General features: G+C 36.8%; 1 long non-coding RNA gene across 2 annotated transcripts; it reads left to right on the top strand.

Annotated features, from left to right (window-relative positions):
• Nucleotides 1–228: 228 nt before the first annotated feature.
• LOC101024616 lies at nt 229–20,729 on the top strand. Of its 2 annotated transcripts, none has more exons than XR_004176607.1 (3): nt 229–918; nt 12,715–12,802; nt 18,957–20,729. It is a non-coding gene; the product is annotated as an uncharacterized LOC101024616 (long non-coding RNA). The 2 variants fall into 2 exon arrangements; XR_004176606.1 differs by lacking the exon at nt 229–918 and adding an exon at nt 2,338–2,506.
• Nucleotides 20,730–21,953: the final 1,224 nt, after the last annotated feature.

Raw genomic sequence — 21,953 nt, forward strand, 5'->3', positions numbered from 1 at the left:
TAGAATGAAGAAAGGCTGACTAGAACTTCCCTTTTCAGTCTTAAACTTATATGAATAGTATTCTTCTCCATCTCTCCTTTTTTTGCCTCTATCTTTTCAATTTATGTTGGAAGAGACTAGGCCAAAGATTTTTAAAGATGTCTACGTATAGCTACATTATAAAGATTAGATGCATTCTAAAATTGTGATTTCATAAATTTAACTATAAGTATATAATTTATAAATACTAAAATGTAGTTAAAATCTGCTCTCACTGTAAAGTGTTAAAATTCAGAAGAATATTTGATATAATCTTTTTCCCTCTTGTTAAATGCCATGTTTGAATTTGCTGTGACATTAGAGAAATTTAACTTTCTCAGGTTGGGATAGGGTACTTAATAAACGATTAATGATGGAATTAAGTTGTTACATTTTCTAAAAATTGAAATGAATATAAACGCACAATTAACATAAATTTGAGTAACCAAAGTCAATTTTTAGACAGATTATCCGTTTTTTTCTTAATAGGATTAATAGAAAGATTTGAAACATATATAATGAACTCATACAGTTTACATAAATGTGACTAATATAAAGCACAGCTTGATAAATTAGTGTGTGTTATCATGCCTCATAATTAACAAGCAATTAGAAATTAAATTTGTTTATTTGAACTTCTATTCTAAAATATAGAGGAAAAATAAATGGGAACTGGATCCCTTAATAGCCCTATAGATAATAAAACTCAGAGATTGAATTAAAATAAATGCATACCAAAAATACTTTGAATGCTTCAGATCTACTTGAAAGTATTTTGCTATTTACTTTTTCTCTCTATTTTAGAACAAAATTTATGAATAGAAATGTGGCATACAAATTGGAACTGTTATGATGTGTGTTTCGTATTTCTGGATTTGGAGAAATGTTCTCATTTTAATCGTATGTATCTTACCTCTATTTATTATTTATTTTTATCTTTCGTTTATTAATAGAGATAGAAGTATTTCTGCACACAACCCAACTAACTGGAAAAAGGTTACATAAAAACATGAAAAGTCTAATCCCACTATGGCCAAAATAGGTTTGCCAACATGGGCTAAGCCGGCCAGGAGGGAAGAGAGAGACAGGAACAGGGCAGAGACTCCAGGCCTTTCCTCTTTAGACCTCTTTTGCTGGGTCACCGGGGTTCTGACCTCTAGGTGCAGGTCCTCCTGGGAGGAAGGGTGGCACCAGAGTACTGGATGCTGGCATAAGAGCGCGTCTGAGCAGCTCACTCCTTGCCATATCTCCCGTGGCAGTGACTTCCGGCAGGCACTGAGTCTGCATCGCGAGAATCTCACACCTACGCGAGTGCCCTTTCGAGCCTGCTGGGGAATCGGCTCATTTCGACCACCGCGTCAGGGGTCACTGCGTGCCCAGCGCGACCACGTCACAGCTGCTCAACTCACGTCTGGCACCTCACCTCACACCTGGCGCCTTGGCCAGGGTCCCTGGAGTGCGCCGCTATCGATGGCGCCCGGGAGCCCGCAGGCGCGAGTGGCTTGGCCCGCATGGACTCGAACTGCAGCGGCTCCGCCAGACGGTTGCAGAAGCTGGCTGACGGCCGGGACCCCGTGCTTTGCGCGGCCAGGCGTCGAGGAGGCGGCCGAGAACTGCGGGGCGACGGGGGTGGCCTAGTGGTCACGAAACTCTGGACCCAGCCATGCTGCTCTGGTCTGGGGCTTCCGTGCTGCTGGGAGGTGGCCTGCCAGGATGGCAGTGACGCTACTTCACCGGGGATCACAGAGGCCTGGACATAATGGGGACGGCGTGGTGGACATCACTGAGCTCCAGGAGGGGCTGAGAAACTGGAGCTCCGCGTTTGACCCGAACTCCGAGGAGGCGGGCAGGAAGGTGGCACGGGTAGCCTAGGGGGCAGGCAGAGGTGAAGTGAAACCCTGCCCTTTCAGGCTGCTCAAAGGCCTTTGGGAGCGGGGTGAGTTTACTGCTCTGTGAGCCTCGTCATGCAGAATAATGCGACCAGTGAGAAACATGTTCTTCTTAAAACCAGCCCCTTTCGGCCAGGAGCTGGGTATCTGCCAGCGTTTTGGGAGGCCCAGGGGGGTGTATCGCCTGAGGTCAGGAGTTGGAGACCAGCCTGGCCAACATGTTGAAACCCCGTCTCTACTAAACAAATACAAAAATTAGCCGAGCGTGGTGGCGCGCACCTGTAATCCCAGCTACTCCGGAGGCTGAGGCAGGGGACTCGCTTGAGCCAGGCGAAATGCAGTGAGCTGGTCGGCGTATTCGCGAGATTCCGTCTCAAAAAGAAAAGAAAAAGAAAAAGGAATGCCGCCCAGTGTTCAAGAATTTTCCAGAGGCTTTGGGGAGATGCGGTTTCTGGTGACTCGTTCAACATTTATGGAATCAGCACACAAATCAGGGGCCGTGTTAGCCTTTGTGCAGAAGTAAAGGACCATCTCTTTTCTTATGGATTTCTCTGCCCAGCGCAGTGTGCTTCAGGGACGTCTCCAAACGACAGGCACAGGTAAGAGCCCCAGAGCTATTCTCTTTTGACATCCACACCAAGGTCTAGGGGAAGTCAGACCTTGATCCATGGGTTTACACTTCTGCTGATTGTTTTAGAACCTCACGTAAATTAGGAATACCTTCCTTTCTAGGCCAGTCTTGACTTGAGTATTTTAACTATTTACATGGAAGTTTCAGGATATCAAGAAAAAAAATTATTTTATTTCTTCTCTGTCAATGGTTAGCAGTCTTCACATGTAACTCCTGTTGAATTTTAGGGGTTATGTCTGAAGACCGTAAAGCTTTTTTATCGGTGAGTGTTTGAGTGGTTTTTTTTTTTTTTGGTTGTTGCTAGAAGTCCAAACCATCTGGACTCCTCTTTAGTGATGCTGGGCATCTTTTCATGTGCTTAGTAGCCATGAAAAGAAGTTTGTATAACTTCTTTGGAGAAATGTCCAAGTTCTTTATATTTCAGATTGGAGTTATTTTTGTTGTTTGTTTGAGGTTTTCTATATAGTTTGTATATGAACCCCTTATTATATATATGATTTGCAGATGTTTACTTCCATTTTATGAGTCTCCTTTTACTTTTCATGCACAAAGTTTTAAATTTTCATGAAGTCCAATTTGTCATGTTTTGGTTGCCTGTACCTTTGATGTCATATCTAAGAAATCAATGCCAAATTCATTGTCGAGAAGCTTTTGCCGTATGCTGTCTTCTCTAAGAGTTTTATAATTTTGAGAATTGCATATAGGCCATAGATCCATTTTGAATTAATTTTTAATAGGGTCCAGTGTCATTCTTTTACATGCGGATATTCAGTTTTCCCAGTTCCATTTGTTGAAAAAACTATCTTTTCCCTATTGAATGGTCTTTGCACTGTTGTCAAAAATTATTTGACCACATAAGAGTTCATTTCTTGGCTCTCTATTCTATTCTATTCTATTCTATTCTATTCTATTCTATTCTACTCTATTCTATTCCATTGGTGTATATGTCTGTCTTTATGTCAGTAGCACACTGTTTTAATCACTCTTGTTTTGTAGTAAGTTTTGAAATAAGTGTGTCCTCTTTGTTCTTCTTTTTCAAAATTGTTTTGGCTATTTGGGGTCCCTTGAGATTCCATGTGAATTTTAGTATGGGTTTTTCTACTTCTTCAAATTCATCATTGGGATTTTTGTAGGGATTGCACTGAATTTGTAAATTGGGGTAGTATAGACATCTTAACTATATTAAGTCTTCCAGCACATGAACGTGGGACATCTTTCCACTTATTTATGTTTTCTTTTATTTGTTTCAGAAATGTGTTATAGTTTTCATTGCATAAGTCTTCTACATTTTTGGTTACGTTAATTCCTAAGTGCTTTATTCTTTTGATGCTTTAATGGCGTCGTTTCCTTAATTTCCTTTTTGGATTAAATGTTGTTATGGTATAGGTATAGAAATGCAACTGATTTTTTTGTGTTGACTTTGCATCTTGCCACTTTGCTGAATTTGTTTATCCTAACATTTGTGTGTGTGTGTGTGTGCTGAGGGGGGGGGGGGGGGTCTTTAGGATTTTCTACATATAAAGTCATATAATCTGAAAAAGGGATAATTTTACTTCTTGTTTTCCAAATTGGATGCCTTTTATTTCTTTTTGTAACGTAATTACTCTGACTAGAACTTCCAGTACTACGTTGAATGAAGTGGTGAAAGTGGGCATACTTTCCTATTTCTAATCTTAGAGAAAAGCTTTTAGCCTTTCACTATTGTGTATGATGTTCATTATAGGTTTTTCACATACGATTTTTATCATATTGAGGATAGTTTTCTTGTATTCCTAGTTTGTTGAGTGCTTTTATCATGAAAGGATATTGACTTTTATCAAATGTGTTTACTTCATCAATTGCAATGTTTGTGTTTTTTGCCATCATTCTGTTAATGTTATGTATTACACTGATTGATTTTTTAAAATTTCTCCTTGTATTCCAGGAATAAATATCACTTTTTAATCTAATAAGTTCAGTTTGTTATCATTTTTTTGGAGGACTCTTGTATCAGTGTTCATGAGAGATACTGGTCTGTAATTTTCTTTTCTTGTAGTGTCTTTCTATGGCTTTGGTGTTGGGGGTAATGCTGGCCTCATAGGATGAATCAGATTTTAAAATTTTATTTGGAAATGTTTGAGAAGTAGTGGGGTTAGTTTTTAAATGGTAGAATTTAGCAGTGAAGCTATCAGATCCTGCGCTTTTTTTTTTTTAATTGGGAGATTCTTGATTACTGATTCAACCTCCTCATTAGTTATAGACTTATTCAGATTTTCTGTTTCTTCATAATTTAGTATTGGTAGGTTTTGTGTTTCTAGGAATTTTCTATTTCATCTAAGGTATCCAATTTGTTGGTATGTAGTATATAGTACTTTCTTATAATCCTTTTTATATCCATAGAATCAGTAGTTATGTCCCCACTTTCATTTCTGACGTTAGTAATTTGAGTCTTGTTTCTTTCTTTTTTCTTAGTCCATCCACCTATGTTGATCTTTTTGAAGAACTAACTTGTGATTTCGTTGTTTTTCTCTATTATATTTCTTTTCTCATTTCCTCTATATCTGTTCTAATCTTTATTTTTTCTGCCTGCTAGTTTTGGATTTAATTTGCTCTTTTTTTTAGTTCCTTAAGTTGTAAAGTTAGGTTGCTGATTTGAGATCGTTCTTCTTCTTCTTCTTCTTATTTTTTTTAAATGTAAGCATTTATCTCTGTAAACTTCTCTCTTAGTACAACTTTTGCCATATCTCGTAAGTTTTGGTGTTGTACTTTTGATTCATTTGTCTAAAGATATTTTATAATTTTCCTTGTTATTTTTTTCTTTGACCCATTAGTTTTTCAAGAGTGTGTTATTTAATTTCTATCCATTAATGAATTTTCCAATTTTCATTTTGTCATTGATTTCTGGTTTCATTCCACAGTGGTAAGAGAAGATACTTGGCATGATTTCAGTCTTTTAAAATGTATTAAGACTTGTTTTGTGACCCAGAGTATGATCTTTTCTGGAGAATGTCCTGTGTGTCCCTGAGAAGAGTGTGTACTTTTTTTCCTGTTGCATAGTATATTCTGTATAAGCCTGTTAGATGTAGATGGTTTATTGTGTTGTTCAAATTCTCTGTTTCCTTACTTATCTTCTGTTTGGTTATTCTATTCATTATTCAATGTGGGGTATTCTTCAACTAATATTGTAGAACTAACTATTTCTCCCTTCTATTCTGCCAATTTCTGCTTCATATGTTTTGATGACCTGTTATATGCAAAAAAAATTTGTAATTATTGTATATTCTTGATGTATTGAAGCTTTTATCATTATATAATATCTTTCTACTAAATTGTCCTTCTACTAAAGATTTCTGATTTTAGAGCCACTATGAGGCTCACATAGAGCACTTCCTGTATTTGTAATAGCCTATTTCAAGCTGATAACAACTTAACTTTGCACATAGCAAAGTACTCTTATAGCCCCTTCCCCATATTTTATGCTTTTGATGTCAGAATTTAAGTCATTTTATAATGTGTTTCTTTTGACAATTTATTTTAGCTATAGTTATTAATAGTTTTCTTTTAACCCTTGCACCAGGAATGAAATTGCTTGGTCACCATTGCATTCCCAGAATATTCTAAATATGATCTGTTTTACTTATTCATTTAGCTAGTGTTTATTTGTTTCCATGTCATTAATTACCAGCCTTTTTGTTCTTCAGCTTAAAGAACTCTCTTTAGACACATCCTTGCAAAGCAGGTCTCAGGGTAATGAACCCCTTAGCTTTTTTTCTGGGAACGTTTTTATGCCTCAATTCTGAATTACAGTTTTGTGGATAAAGTGTTCTTGGTTGTCAGTTTGTTTTTTTTTTTTTTTAGCACTTTGAATATATCATCTTTAGCACTTTGAATATATGTCTCCCAGCCTGTAGGGCTCACGGAGAACCACCATTAGTTGTATTGGCACCTTTTATGTGATGTGTTTCTTATCTTTGCTGCTCTCTGTGAATTTTTGTGGTTCTTTACTTTTGGTGGTTTGATTATTATGTGCCTTGCGGCTATTGAGCTGGAATTTGATTGAACATCTCTGTGTTTCCTATACCTGATATTGGCATCTATCCCCGATTAGGGAAGTCTTTAGCCAATGTATCTTTAAATACGTGTTGTTCTCCTTTATCCTATTATGCAAAGGTTTTTTTGTTTGTTTGTTTGTTTGTTTTTTTAGACAGTCTCGCTCTGTCGCCCAGACCCGAGTGCAGTGGTGCAATCTTGGCTCACTGCAAGCCTGGGCTCGGTTCACACCATTCTCTGTCTCAGCCTCCCAAGTAGCTGGGACTACAGGCACCCACCACCATGCCCCCAGTAATTTTTTGTATTTTTAGTAGAGACAGGGTTTCACCATGTTAGCCAGATGGTCTGATTCTGACCTCATGATCCACCTGCCTTGGCCTCCCAAAGTGTTGGAATTATAGGTATGAGCCACTGTACCCAGCCAGGTTTGATCATTTGATGGTGTCCCATAGTTCCTGTAGGTTTTCTTCATTCTTTTTGAGTCTTTTGTCTTCTTGTTCCTCTGACTGGATAATTTTAAATTTTCTATTTGTTGGCCCATTGATTTCACTGTGAAGAAAGATCGAGTCTGTTGTTAATAATTTTTACTGAATTTTTCAGTCCGAAAGTGATTGTATTCTCATTCTGTAAATTTCTACTTGATTCTTTTAATGTTTTATTTTATTATTGAGCTTCTTACTTTGTATTGTTTTGCCAAATGTCATTAAATGTTATACTGTACACTCTTGTGTTGATCTTTTACGGATTATTTTGAATTTTTCAGTAATTTCATAGATCTTCTTTTCTTGGGGTCTATCATTGATACTCTTTATTAGTTTCTTTGAGGCGTTATGATTCCTTGATATTTTGTAATCCTTGTGTTCTTGTATTGTTATTCGTACTACTTGCAAGAGACAGCCCTTCTGTCCTTTAAGGTTGTTTTGAGGGCAGCTTATAAATCTGCCATTTAGGTCCAGCCTCCAGATTCTGGAAGGACCAGGATGGAGAAGATTCATTTTTAATGACCCCTGCCCAATTGCTCTGTAGAAGGATTTCAAGACCTTTATGCCAATGGAAAGTGTATTCATGTGGCTGGTCTACTATCACATCTACTGTTAGAAGGATGCAAGGTCTCCATGCACCTGACCTGGTTAACTCTCTCTCACTGTATTAGTCCGTTCTCATGCTGCTAATAATGACATACTTGAAAGTGGGTAATTTATAAAGGAAAGAGGTTTAGTGGACTCACAGTTCCACATGACTGAGGTGGCCTCACCATCATGGCTGAAGGCAAATGAGGGGCAAAGTCACATCTTACATGGTGGCAGGCATGAGAGCTTGTGCGGGGAACTCCCATTTATAAAACCATCAGATCCATGAGATTCTATTCACTACCATGGGAACAGTATGGGGAAACTGCCCTCATGATTCAGTTATCACCACCTGGCCCTGCCACTGACAGGGGATTATTACAATTGAAGGTGAGATTTGGGTGGGGACACAAGCCAAACCATATTAATCACCAAGAAAGCATCTAAACCCCTGCTCTGTTCAGCCAAAATGACCATAGAATGCTGTTGCAAATATGTGAATGAAGTAATTATTCAATGTAATTTCATCGATAAGGTTCTTTTTTTGGATAGAGCTTTCTGGGGATTGAGGAAATGGAGGGAATGGAACTAACATTTACTGAACTCTCCTACTTGCCATATTTGTTCTACCATTTTACCTTCTACATCTTATTTTTATCTCACACAATCATCACAGCAGCTACGTTTTATAGTTGAGAACTCTAAAGCTTAAGAAGGCTCAATAATTTTGCTTACGTTGGGTATCCCAATGAACCACACTCTCAGGATTCATGCCCTTTTGTTGCCATGTGCCACACTGACCTGGGCTTGGCCATTAGCTCACTTTAGCCCTTGGAACATAAGCAAATCTTGATAAAAGTACTTGTACATTGGAGCTTGTCTTCTTGAGTGCTGTCTCTTGAACACTGTAAACCACCAGAAAGAAAGCCTAGCTGACATAGGGATTCTTTTGGTGCTTCTTCACCAGCTGGAAACCCTTTAGGAAGGCTGATGGCTCGTCTTTTTTCTTAAATACCTTTCTCTTCTTTCTGTTCACTGGGCTCTGCCCACTTGGGCTGGCAGGCTACATTCAGCTTGTGCTGCTGGCCTGGATCCCGCCCCTGCTGGCTCTGCACTCAGCCCATGACTAGTCCAGGCATGCTGCCTTGAATGGCTTCCACCTTGGGCACCAGTGTCTAGATAAGGGGGATGCAGTAGCACTTGGCAACTCAGAGATGACAGCAATTCCAGAGCCCTAAGATGCGTTACAGCCTTTTGCTCGGGGAGTTCTGAGCACTGGCCACCAGGAAATGTTGCAGCTTGTTTGCGTTTAAGCTCATTTGTTCCTGCCATCCACCCACTTTGGCAAATGGGGGCCTGTCACAGCTTGTTTGGTCCCACCACCCTTCTCCAGTCATAGCTCCTGGGCTGACCCAGCCCTGCTGCTGCGGCTTCCCATCACATAGGGTGGCAGCCCATTGCTGGGGAGAAGGGTTACTGTGTTATAGCTCTGACTTGGGAATTCTGAGGTCTGGACCCCGAGACGTGTTGTTGCTTTTCGGTCTCATAGTCTGGCAAATGGGAGCAGATGTCACTGCCTGTAGCTCAGAGAGTTGGCCAGGAATGTGTTATAGCCTTTTTTGCTCCTGCTGTTTGGCAGGCTCTGATTTCTTGTCCTATAACCAAGAAGTATGAGTTTACATGGACACTGGAGAGTCAGCAAGGCAGGGCAGAATTTTATTGAGTGAAAGGAGGAAAGCTCTCAGCAGAGAGGGGACTTGAGGGCGGGTGGCCCAGTGTGTGGGAGTGGGCCTGAAAGTGGGTAGTACAACGTGTGGCTGAGTCTGGGGTTTCTAGTGAGCTCCGAATGGGGGAGTGCATGCTGACTGGTCCATGGGCAGGCCTGGAAAAAGCACCATTTCATTGGGTAAAAGGCATTGAGGAAGTTCTCTCTAGTCGTGGACTCTGGTAGCTCACTTTTCAGACTTTGGGCTGTCTTTGGTTTGACGGTTGGGTTTCAGCGGGGACTTGCTCATTTCTGCCTGGGAATTCGTCTGCCTCCTGCTGCTATCATAGCTACCCAGGGGGAGAGATCACCTGGAGACAGCTACCCAGTGAGTCCTTAACTGTTCTATATTCTCATCTGAGGTGACAGACATGTGATTGAAGTAATCTTGGCCAGCTGCAGTGGAACCAATAGTTGATTACATTTACATGAATGACCAAGACCAGATCAGAAAAGGAACCAACCAACTGAACCAACAAGTTTAACCAAACTCAGATTGCATATTCATAACTAAATATAGTCTTTGTAAGCCACTACATTTTGGGGTGGTTTGTAACTTAGCAATGGATCACTGGTATGGAATGGAATACTTTACATTTCTCCCTGGAATTACATTGTTAGAATGGTTGCAGTCCTCCCCTCCATCTCTCTAAATACTGTTATCCCATTCAATTCGTTTCAATTCCGTCTTCTCAGTGAAAGCTTACTGCATATAATTAAAGACAACACTGAATGTCCCTTTAAGCCCGTAGACCTTGATTATGTTCTGGATTGGATTACCTATTTTTTTTCCTACATATTTGCCTGAATTCTAGGTTCTTTTAGGTAAGGATTACTTCATATATTTTAGTCAATTAAGCAAACAGTATTCGAGCATTATATATGAGCTAGTGCACTAGGAACTGTGTTAACAAAAGTCTTCAGAAACACAGTTTTGGGTGGAGTAATAAAAGACTTATATAGCTATACACAAGGTAGACTATGATCATTGCTATAAAAGTGATACAAGAAGAACTTAATTGTGTCCAGGCACAATTAAGATTTGTACTGGGTTAATATTTAAACAGAAATGAAAAGAAACCGTTTCTTGAGCTGGATACAACAGCTTGAACAAAGGCATAGTTGGGAAATTACTTTATAGGGGTCAGAGCCAATAAATGACATTTCCAGTTTGCCCCTGACTTACTTAATAATGACATACAATGCAAAAAAAAAATACATAAATTATAAATGTAAGCTCCATGAATTTTCACAAGGCAAACTTGCAGCATGAAAATAGCATCTAGACTAAGAAGTAGATTATTACAAGCATCTCAGAAACATTCCTTTTTTACCCACTCCAAATCACTACCCCTGCTCTGCAGGTACCTACTGTCCTGATTTCTGATACCATATGTAAGTTTTCAATACATCTTAGTTAAATAAATATGTGTACCTTGCTCATACTGTACCTATTATTAAAATGCTTTTTGTTTCTTTGGTGGTCTCTTGTTTATCCTTTATAGTATCTCATTTGTGACTCTTATTTACTCCTTAATTTACCCTTCCATTGCATTTTATTCCTAGCTCATCTATTAACAAACATTTAGCAGTAGTTATTTTTTTTTTTTTTTTTTTTTTGAGATCTGAGTCTCAGCCTGTTGCTCCAGGTTAGAGTGCGTGCCTGACCTCTGCTCACCGTAAGCCTGCCTCCGGGTTTACGCATTCTCCTGGCTCAGCCTCCCGAGTAGCTAACTACAGGCTGCCACCTCGGGCCTCGCTGTTTTTTTGTAATTTTAGTAGAGATCGGAGCCACCGTTAGCCAGGAGGGTCTCGATTTCCCTGACCTCGTGATCCGCTCCGTCTCGGCCTCCCAAAGTGCTGGGATTACAGGCTTGAGCCACCGCGCCCGGCCACTAGCAGTAGTTATTTTTAAAGTAATTGGTGCATCTATACAAATTGGTAAACTCCTTTGGGGTGTTTATTGATTTTTGGATTCCCTCACATTTAGCATAGTGATTTGCATAGTAGGTTTTCAAATTTTAAAAAATTATTAAATTGAATTGGAGAGTATAGTATTTGAAGATTATAATGGTATATAAGGCAGAGGATCCTGCCTCCCCTGTTGAAGAAACTTTGATTTCTAGGTTGAGTAATAGACCAGTAAACTACATTCTATGGAGCTTGAAATACTGGAGGCCCTTGAGTCATTGCAAAGAGTCTGAGATTCTGCAGATGAATAACGGGCTTTGTCTATTGACCAAATAAGTAACATCTCATACATATATGTGTGTGTGTAAAGGTATGCATAGGTAGCTGTAGTTCATAAATACAAATTAAAAGTGTGACTAAATTTATAGTAACTTTTTGACATTATGTATTTTTCAACTAGGAGACACTAAAGGTAATTTATTTTTACATTAAAATATTGTCCTTATATTTAAAAATATTGAGATATCCTCAACTACTTGCTTTATGCAAGGGAGGAATCAAAGTTTCTTTGGCCTTGGAGAGTGATAGGATTAGATCTGTGTTTTAGAATTTGAGGAGAATATGCATACTGAATTATCCCTTCACAACGTCCAGCATTGTGAGTGCAATGCGTAGTAAGCTTATATTAAATATATTCATTGATTTGAGTTATTTAACATAGTATATGATGTGCTAAAGTAGCAAAATTTATTTGGAATATATGAATCATATAGATTTGATTTATATATTATCATAATATAACATATCATATATCATATATATACATCATATACATCATATGTGTTAAATCATGAGTTTGGTGTTATATTTTAAGTCAATTGTTTCTTTGAAAGCTTACCTTATAAACTATTGACTGGCCTTATTTCAGTCCCATGGATCAAATCTTCAGAATTGACTTTTTCAGTTCTTTTCAAGTTAAGAGTATCTTATAGACCTACAATTCCATTGGAAATGTCTGGGGCCAAATATGGTTTGAAATTTAAAATTTGGATTTTAGACAAGTAATGCAGTACATATATGATATGGGGACTATGGGGCACCACCATGTAGTTATAAGTATGAATGCTTCTGCAGTGAAACGAATATTCACACTAAATTAGATAAGTAATTGACTAAAATTAACCTAATGTCTGTTTAAGGTAGATTTTGCCACCAAATGAACTTTGGTACCAATTTCCAAAAGTTTGTTAGGCTTTGACGTGTGGATATGGGATTATAGGTCAAAACATATGGGCCTTATAGGTCAAAACCATATGGGCCTTTAAAGCCTTTTACATTGTAAGTATATTTGCCTTATCGTCTTTTCAGATACTTTAACTTGACATTTTTTCATTTTTCAAGGAGTAATAGATGCTTCAGAAATAATTGCTGCTTTGAAATCTCTGGATATGCATATTTCTAAAGTCCAGGCAAAAACAATTCTGAGCAGGTCAGTCCTTGTCTTTATTTTTAATAACTTTTTCTGTGTTTTATACTTGATGTTAGGAACTAATTGCTATAAATGTGGCATTTCACCCCTTATTCTATAACTTGGTAAACAAACCTGCTTTTGTGTTTGCTCAATTCTATCTTACTTGAAATCTATCCCTTTAAGAGCAGCCTGCAATGTCATTCCCTAGGTTGACCATTTAAGCCACAGAAACCAAATGAAATTACACATACTACCAGTGTAATGTTTTTCAAACTGTTCTTAAGAGGGGCCTCTGTGTATTTGTGGGATGAGGGAAGGAGAGCCAGATCAGAATGAGTTTCTGGCTTCCAACTATTGCTTGAACCAAACTGTTCTGCCTTCATTTGTTTTATGTCTTAAACTTTCAGGAAGATTTCTTTTGAAGAAGGGATTCCATGGTTGAAACCATTAGGCTTTGATATGGGGACAGAGACAATTTATCCTAAGGAGAAATTTTAAAAGAGCATGAGGGAGGGGGAAGTAGAGGAAGGTGGAGTTGAAAAGAAAACCTTATGTTTTCTGGATGCTTTTATTCACACTTAATCTGCCATTGTCTCTTGTACCTGCAAAGCAGAAAAGCTTGATAGTAGTATGCTGGTTCTCAAACTTCCTTGGGCTTGAGAGTAAAAACTGTGAAGTGAGCACTTTGGTTAACTCTAGGATCATCTGGAGGTGGTATATGGGTTTTCAAAGCCTCTTTCAGCTAGCTCATCCCTTGAGTTACAACAGTTTGGATTTGCCCATAATGCTGCCAAGTGTCTAGTGCTTTATATGCCCTCTGCATAGAATAGATTCTGACTGGGTTAGAATGATATGTTTAATGATATCTGTGACTTTAAACAGCCTCAAGTGTGATATTCTAATTTTTAACAAGGATGCAAGATGTGTTTATACCTTGAGAAGAACCAGATAAATTGTGGTGTGGGAGGTGGAAGAGACAGAAGCTATAATTGCCACATAAGATACTACTCGAAAGATAATACTGTGAATTCTGGTGGTTTTATTTCTGTCTTTCCAACCCTTAGACCTTTGATCAATTAGTTTTTCTATTCTTGCTGGAATGCTGTTGGTAGTGATGGGCATTCTCTTTCCTGATCTTAAAGGGAATACTTCTAGTATTTTACCATTAAAAGTGGTTTATCATCTTCGTCATGTTAAGAAAGTTGCCTTCTATTATTATTATTATTATTATTATTATTATTATACTTTAAGTTCTAGGGTACATGTGCATAACGTGCAGGTTTGTTACATAGGTATACTTGTGCCATGTTGGTGTGCTGCACCCATCCACTCGTCAGCACCCATCAACTTGTCATTTACATCAGGTATAACGCCCCATGCAATCCCTCCCCCCTCCCCCCTCCCTATAATAGGTCCTGGTGTGTGATGTTCCCCTTTCCGAGTCCAAGTGATCTCATTGTTCAGTTCCCACCTATGAGTGAGAACATGCGGTGTTTGGTTTTCTGTTCTTGGATAGTTTGCTGAGAATGATGGTTTCCAGCTGCATCCATGTCCCTACAAAGGACACAAACTCATCCTTTTTTATGGCTGCATAGTATTCCATGGTGTATATGTGCCACATTTTCTTAATCCAGTCTGTCACTGATGGACATTTGGGTTGATTCCAAGTCTTTGCTATTGTGAATAGTGCCGCAATAAACATACGTGTGCATGTGTCTTTTGTCAAGAGACTTTTAAAAATTACACATGGGTTTAGATTTGTGAGGTGATCATATATATCTTTCTTTAATCTGTTAATGTGGTGAATTAACTTACAGATTTTTCTCTGTTGATTCATCCTTATATTCTTAGGATAAACACAACTTAAAAATATTGTGGTGAATTCGATTTGCTAAAATTTCATTCATAGCTTTTACATTTATGTTCATGGCTAAAATTGTCTTGTTCTTTTCTTTCTCTACTGTCCTAATCTGATTTTGTTTCTTAGATTGCAATGACCTCATGGAGCGAGTTGTGGAGTAGTCTCTCTTTTTATATTCTCTGTAAGAGATTGAATGTAATTGGATTGATTGTAATACGATTTACAGTATTTATAGGGTTTTCTTTTTTTCTTTTTCCTTTCTTTTCTATAAATTTTTCTCATCTTTTTTCTTATTTTTTAGTGGTTTGGATTTATATACTTTGTTTCTTGTTAGTAGTTAGCTTTGAAATTCTTACTCATATAGTTTGAATTTAAAGGCTGAAGTTAAACAAAACTTTTATAATTTTCTCAAAACAGTAGAGTTTAGAACACTTTTAGCTCCAGTTACCCCTCTCCTAATTTATATGCTGTTTTATTCTCTTTTTAAACTGAACAAATAGGTATTGTAATTGTTATTTTATAGAGAAAATTTGATTGATGTTTTTGTATTTAGAATCTTATTTACTCACCATTCTTCCTTGCATCCCACACTACTCATCCAGGATAATTTTTCTTCATGAACTGCATCCTTTGGAAATTCTTTTAGTGGAAATATATTGGTACTTAACTCTTAATTGTTGAGCATCTGAAAGCATGTCTATTTCACTTTTGTTCTGGAAAGAGAGTTTTGCTCGATACACAGTTTTAGTTTGACAATTATTTTTACTCAGAACTTTGAGATATTATTCTACTGCCGTTAGACATGCCACCATGGAAGATTGGCTAGTCTTTACATTGATCCTGGTAGGATTTACCCTTCTCTCTGCTGTAATTTTATGATCTTCTTTTTGTCTTTTAGGTTCTATAGCTTTTTATCTAGTGAATAGGCCTGTCTTGCTTTCTTTTTATTAATTTTACTTCCTCAGTGTTAATGTTGTACTTCTTGAAACTATGAGTTTATGTCTTATGACAGTTTAAAAAATTCTCAATCTTTATATTTTAAAATACAGTTTCCTCTTCATTTTCTTTGTCTTTTAAAAATATTTTCTACTTTTTTCTTTTTCTGTGCAGCATTCTTGGGTAAGTCCTTCAAAGAGATCTTCTAATTTCTTTCTATCTATCTCTTTTTCTTCTACTTAAATCCATTCTGAGTTTATTAACAATTTTTTACTTATAGAAGTTTATGTCATTTGGAATGTTTTTTTTCAGATACATTTGATAATTCCTTATAGTTTATTATTTCTTGATTGTTTTATGATTCTATCTTTTATGTGTCTTTAACATGAAATATATCCTGTTAATCTGTATCTTATATCTGACAGAATATTTTGGCTGTTGCTGTGGACAAAATCTAATTACATACTGTTACAAGAGGTATATTTTTAAGTAAATGGAAGTGTTAGAAGAAAAGGATGGAGAAAGCAAAACATTACAAAAATAAAAAGGGGCATTTTGTAATGATTAGGGATTTTATTTACCCAGAAGATAGAATTCTAAATTTGTATAGGTTTAATAATATAGCCCAAATTTATAAATCAAGAATTAACAAACGTATGAGGAAGAATAGATAAGTAGTCAATGATTATAGTAAGAGAGTTTAACTCAGATTTCTCAGCATTTAATAGAACAAGCGGATAGAAAATGCCATTAAAGATTAAATATAGCAATACCATCACCAACCGATACCTAGAAAACCATAGAATATTACACTCGAAAACTGAAGAATATGTTTCTCTTAAAGCACACGAAGGACATTGATAAGATTTGCCCATACAGTGGGTCATAAAGGAAATGTGAAATATTTTAATAAAGAACTGGAATCATACAGAATATGTTCTCTATTCGTAAGTAATTAAACAAGAAATAAGCTTTCTTAAAATAAAAAATAGGATATTTTTAAAAAGAAGTAACAGATAGGTCAAGTTTGATAGAAACTTGGGAGTTTTGTCAATCTATGGATTTTTTTCATTGATATGACAAATGGTATTTTATAAGCCATTACTCACAAAATTATATGTTGCTATACTGTTTTTGGAAAATTTGAAATACACTGCTGAATCATACTCTGATTAATTATGAATTACTGATAGCAATGATTTATTCAAAATTTATTTATAGAACTTCTGTAAACATCAGTCATAGCTGTAGCTACAAAAGATGCAGTTGTGAACATGCCAAAGTCCCCACTTGAGGGTTTCAGGCTAGTAAATAATTCCAGATGATTACAATGTAGTGTCATAAGGCAAAGCAGATTGAAGCGGTACACATTGCCCACAGGTGAATTTTGTAGGGACTATTTAGTTTACCTGAAAATGTCTTTATATAACCTTCATTTTTGAAGGTTATTTTTATTGCAGTTGCATTCTAGGTTGAATTTTTTTTTTTTCCAGCACTTTGCAGTTATCACTAAAGATATCTACTATTGGCCAGGCGCAGTGGCTCACGCCTGTAATCCCGCACCTGGAGTTTGCAGGTGACCACCTGAGGTCAGAGCCCAAACCAGCCTGGCCAACATGGTGAAACCCTGTCTCTACTAAAATCACAAAAATTAGCTGGGTGTGGTGGCAGGTGCCTGTAATCTCAGCTACTCAGGAGGCTGAGGCAGGATAATTACTTGAACCTGTGAGGCGGAGGTTACCGAGCACCTAGATCGTGCCACTGCACTCCAGCTTGGGCTTGGCGACAAGAGCCAAACTCCGTCTCAAAAAACAAACAACAACAACAACAAAGATGTCTGCTATCAAGAGCTGACTCTGATGTCAGTGGTTGCTTTTTTTTAGTTCCCCCTGTATGTAATGTTTCTTGCCCTCACTTCCAACTTTGCTTTCTTTTTTGAACTCCAGTATTGCTCAGCTACTGAATTTCTACAAACTCACAGTCCTTCAGTAGCTACTTTTGTCAGGCCGATGGAGTCAAGTGTAGCTTAGTATTCGGCCAAAGATTCAAGGTTACCTGTATAGTTTCTGGAACACCGTCCAAAATTTGACCTGAAAATTCCTGCCTTCTCAGCAGCCCTGAGCTCCAATCTTTGTTTATTCTACCCACCTGTTCTTAATTTAGGCTCCTACTTGTCTATGCTACTATTTGAAGTGTCCCCAGCCAAAAACGAGAATCAATGGAGAGCTCAACTTCTCGGTTTCCTTCTTTCAAGTATCACAACCCTGTCCTGTTTGTAGACCGATGCCTGAAAACAGTTGTTTCATATATTGTGTCCAGTTTCAGATTGGTTTACTGTGGCAATCTAAGTTCTGTAGCCACTATTTTGTCTTGGCTAGAACTGGAAATTGTACTAATCTTTTTGTTGGCAGAATGGAATTTGTTTTTTAGAATTTGTATTTACAATAATGCTACCTAAAAAGCATTTCACTAATTCCACCTTTTAGACAGACAATGAAACAACTTAAAAAAATTGAGATGCTTAAAAATTGAGTAAATCCTAAATTTTCCATGGTAAAAAGTGAGTTTTTAAATTAATAAAAGGTTGTTTTAAAGTTGATTAAAAAGCTATAAATAGGGAGAAAAGGATCAGAAGTAAAAATAATACTTGAAGAGCCAAAAGATATAAAATTACCCTTCAATCAGTTTTATTCACTTTTCATCCATTTATTCATTGATTCAACAGATATTTATGGAAGGCTAAGTGTTGGAGATACACAGATGACTTGGTCTTTCCCTTCAGAATATCATAGGAAAATATGGGAGAAATACATACAAGTAAATAATTAAAAAGCAATATGGAATAAAATCCACTAGAGGGGCATTCTGCCAATTACCTGATCAGCACTCCTTGAAGCTATCAAGGTTATCAAAAACAAGGAAAGAGAAACTGTCATAGCCAAGAGAGCCTAAGGAGACGTGATGACTAAATGAAATGTGCCATTTCAGCTGGGATCCTGAAACAAAGAGAGGACATTAGTTAAAAACGAAGAAACTCTGAATAAAGCATGGACTTTAGTGAATAATAATGTAGCAATTAATAATATTGGTTCATTAATTATAACAAATGTACCATAATAATGTGAAATGTTACCAATGGGGAAACTGAGTGTGGGGATATATGGGACTCTCTGTATTATCATCTCAATTTTTCTGAAAATCTAAAATTGCTTAAAAAATAAAGTCCATTTAAATAACAATATGAAAATACAGTAATTTCATGAAGTCCAAAGGAGTGGCTCCAACAATAAATATTTAAGAAGTATTTATTTTTATAGTGGTGCTAACTTTGATATAAATGTTGCAAGCACTATTTTCTTTTTTTAAAAATTTCAGCATGGATACTGATGGGTCAATGACAGTAGACTGGGATGAATGGAAGTACTACTTTTTACTGCATCCTGCAAAAAATGTCACTGAAATTATTCATTTCTGGAAGCGTTCTACTGTAAGATTACTTTGTTTTTATTTTGTTCTAAATGTCATAGCTGTTATGATAATATCACCCCTACAATCCTTGCAGCCTCAGGGGCTAAACTTACAATATTTCCCCCCAATAATGTTCTGCTAATTTAATGAGGGGTATTAGTATTACGTGTATAAACATAGCAACCAGTTTCTTTGTTTGCCAAAACCTAGAACTCAACATCCTAATCTACCTGTTGAAAGTGCCTACTTTGTGTTAAGAATTAATTTCCATGACATAGTATTTAGATCGTCCTAGAAAAGTAAAAAATAATGTATTTTTCTTTTTTCACAGATATGCTGTATCTGATTGGGTCTTCTGTCATAGAAAACGTAAAGTCAAATATTAGGATTTGAAAATTTTAGAACCAGAAAGGGTCAAATATTTAATAATCTACCTGCTCATGTTATATAAGCACTTGACTTGGAGTTGTAACAAGGAGATCTTGTAATTGAAGACTTTGTTTCCTTTTGCAGATCTCAGGTGTGGGGGTTAAGTTAATTATTTTTTCATGGCATACTATTCTCATTCACCCTCCTGAGTTTTTGCCTCCTCTCCATAGAGAACATAGGGGAAGCAAAGAGTACAGGCTCTGGACTGCCTGGGCTTGAATTCCACATCTGCCACCCACTTGCTATATCAACCTCTCTGTGCATCATTTTCCTCAGTTATATAGTAGAGATAAAAATGATAAACGTTTTGAGAATTAGATTAGTACATTAGTTAGTATATTTAAAACAGGGCTGAGCACGTAAGTGTTCAATACATGTTGTTATGATAGGCACTTATTCTATCTAATATGTTTCATTTGTGTTCTTGGATATTTATCTATTTACATATTCTTAGGATGCATGTAGTATTGTTTCACACATGTGTTTTTGATTTGTATAGCTAGTGTTGTGCTAGAGGCCACATCTGATTTCTTACTTTATGATTTGTCCTTGACGTTATATGCTCATCTAATTTATTGCTTCTAACATACTCATAGTATGAACTTATTACTTCTTTCTTGTCTATCCCCCAAGAAATGGACATCTATTTTTTCTCCAACTTCACCCATAAAAAATGCTTTCCTTTTATGTACTTTAGAGAATTTCACACAGTTTTGTAAGTCAGAGGGAATACATTTTACAACTGCTAAGGTATCCAGTTTCAATTTTGTTTTAATTTCATGAAATATTGCCATATTTTTTTTCCAGAATGGCTAGCTGTAGCAATTCACACTCCTGCCAGAATGTATGAAGGTTCCCATTTCTTTATGTGTTGTTTATTACTTGGTATTATTCAGTTTTATAGTATTTGCTGTTCTGTTGGGCATAAAGTTGAACTTCATTGTTTTAACATGCATCTCCTTGATTCCTAGTACATTCTGAACATCTCTTCATAGGAAGATGACATTCACATATTTTTTCTATGAATTGTCTGTTTATATGCTTTATCTAGTTTTTTATGGATTTTCTATCATGTCCCTAACGTTTCATAAGAGTTACATATTTTCCTAGATAGTAATCTTTGGTGTACTCAGACTTGCACATATTTTTTCTAGTATGCCATTTGTCTGTTGTTTCTTTGTTTTGTCCATGATATTCCTGGTTAAACAGAAATCTTTGATTTTTGGTCAGTAAGTGAATCCACAAAATATGTAATGGTTTACAATTTTGTATCTTATTTAAGACTTTCATACCTCTTGGTCACAAAGATGTTCTCTATCTTCTATTAATTCTATGGTTTCTGCTGTTACATTTAGGCCTTTAATGCATCTGTTAGTTCAGATTTCTATACGATTAAAAGCAGGGCTCTGATTTTATTGTTTTTATATGTAGAGGGAATTTTCTCACACATCAAGCTTCCATAAATACTTGGATATTTTCTTGAGCTCTCTTTTTCGTGTTCCATTGTTTTTTTTTTTTTTTAATGCCAGTATTGAACTGTCTTTATGACTATGGTTGTATAGTATAATACTGACCTGTTAATCTGGTAATCTTTGTCTTCCTTCCCTCATTGATTTTTCTTATCTTAAAATAATTATTCATTTTATTTATTTTTTTCATTTATTTATTTATTTATGTATTACACTTGAATTTCTGGGATATATGTGTAGAATATACAGGTTTGTTACATAGGTATACATGTGCCATGGTGGTTTGCTGCACCCATCAACCCATTACCTGGGTTTTAAGCCCTGCATGCATTAGGTATTAGTCCTAATGTTCTCCCTCCCTTTCCCCTTCACCCTCTGACAGGCCCTGGTATGTGATGTTTCCTCCCCTTAGGTCCATGGGTTCTCTATCTGCTCTAAATCACTGTATGAGTGAGAACATGTGGTGATTGGTTTTCTGTTCCTGTGTTAGTTTTCTGTTGAGAATGATGGTTTCCAGCTTCATCTATGTTCTCGCAAAAGGACATGAACTCATTAGTTTTTATGGCTGCATAGTATTCCATGGTATATGTGCCACATTTTGCTCTCATCCAGTCTATAATTGATGGGCATTTAAGTTAACCTGTCTTTGTTATTAATAGTGCTGCAATAAACATATGTGCGTGGATATATGCCCAACTTCTGCTGAGACATGGCAAATGGTGGTTTCAGTTCAGGATCCTTGAGTGAATTCCACACTGGTTTCGCAATGGTTGAACTAATTTCTACACTCCCAACAGTGTAAAAAGGCAGTTCCTGTTTCTCCACATCCTCCAGCATAAGCAGGTTTTCACTTTAATGATCGCCATTCTAACCTCCCATGGAGATGCTGCATCTCGGCTGTGGCTTGACTACTTCTAATGATCAGTGAGGATGAACTTGTTTTATATGTTTGTTACCTGAATGTTCATTTTCTAGAGGCGTCTGCTGTTTTGTATCCTTGGCTCAC

The sequence above is a fragment of the Papio anubis genome, chromosome 1 (assembly GCF_008728515.1).
Source record: "Papio anubis isolate 15944 chromosome 1, Panubis1.0, whole genome shotgun sequence".
Classification (NCBI taxonomy): domain Eukaryota; kingdom Metazoa; phylum Chordata; class Mammalia; order Primates; family Cercopithecidae; genus Papio; species Papio anubis.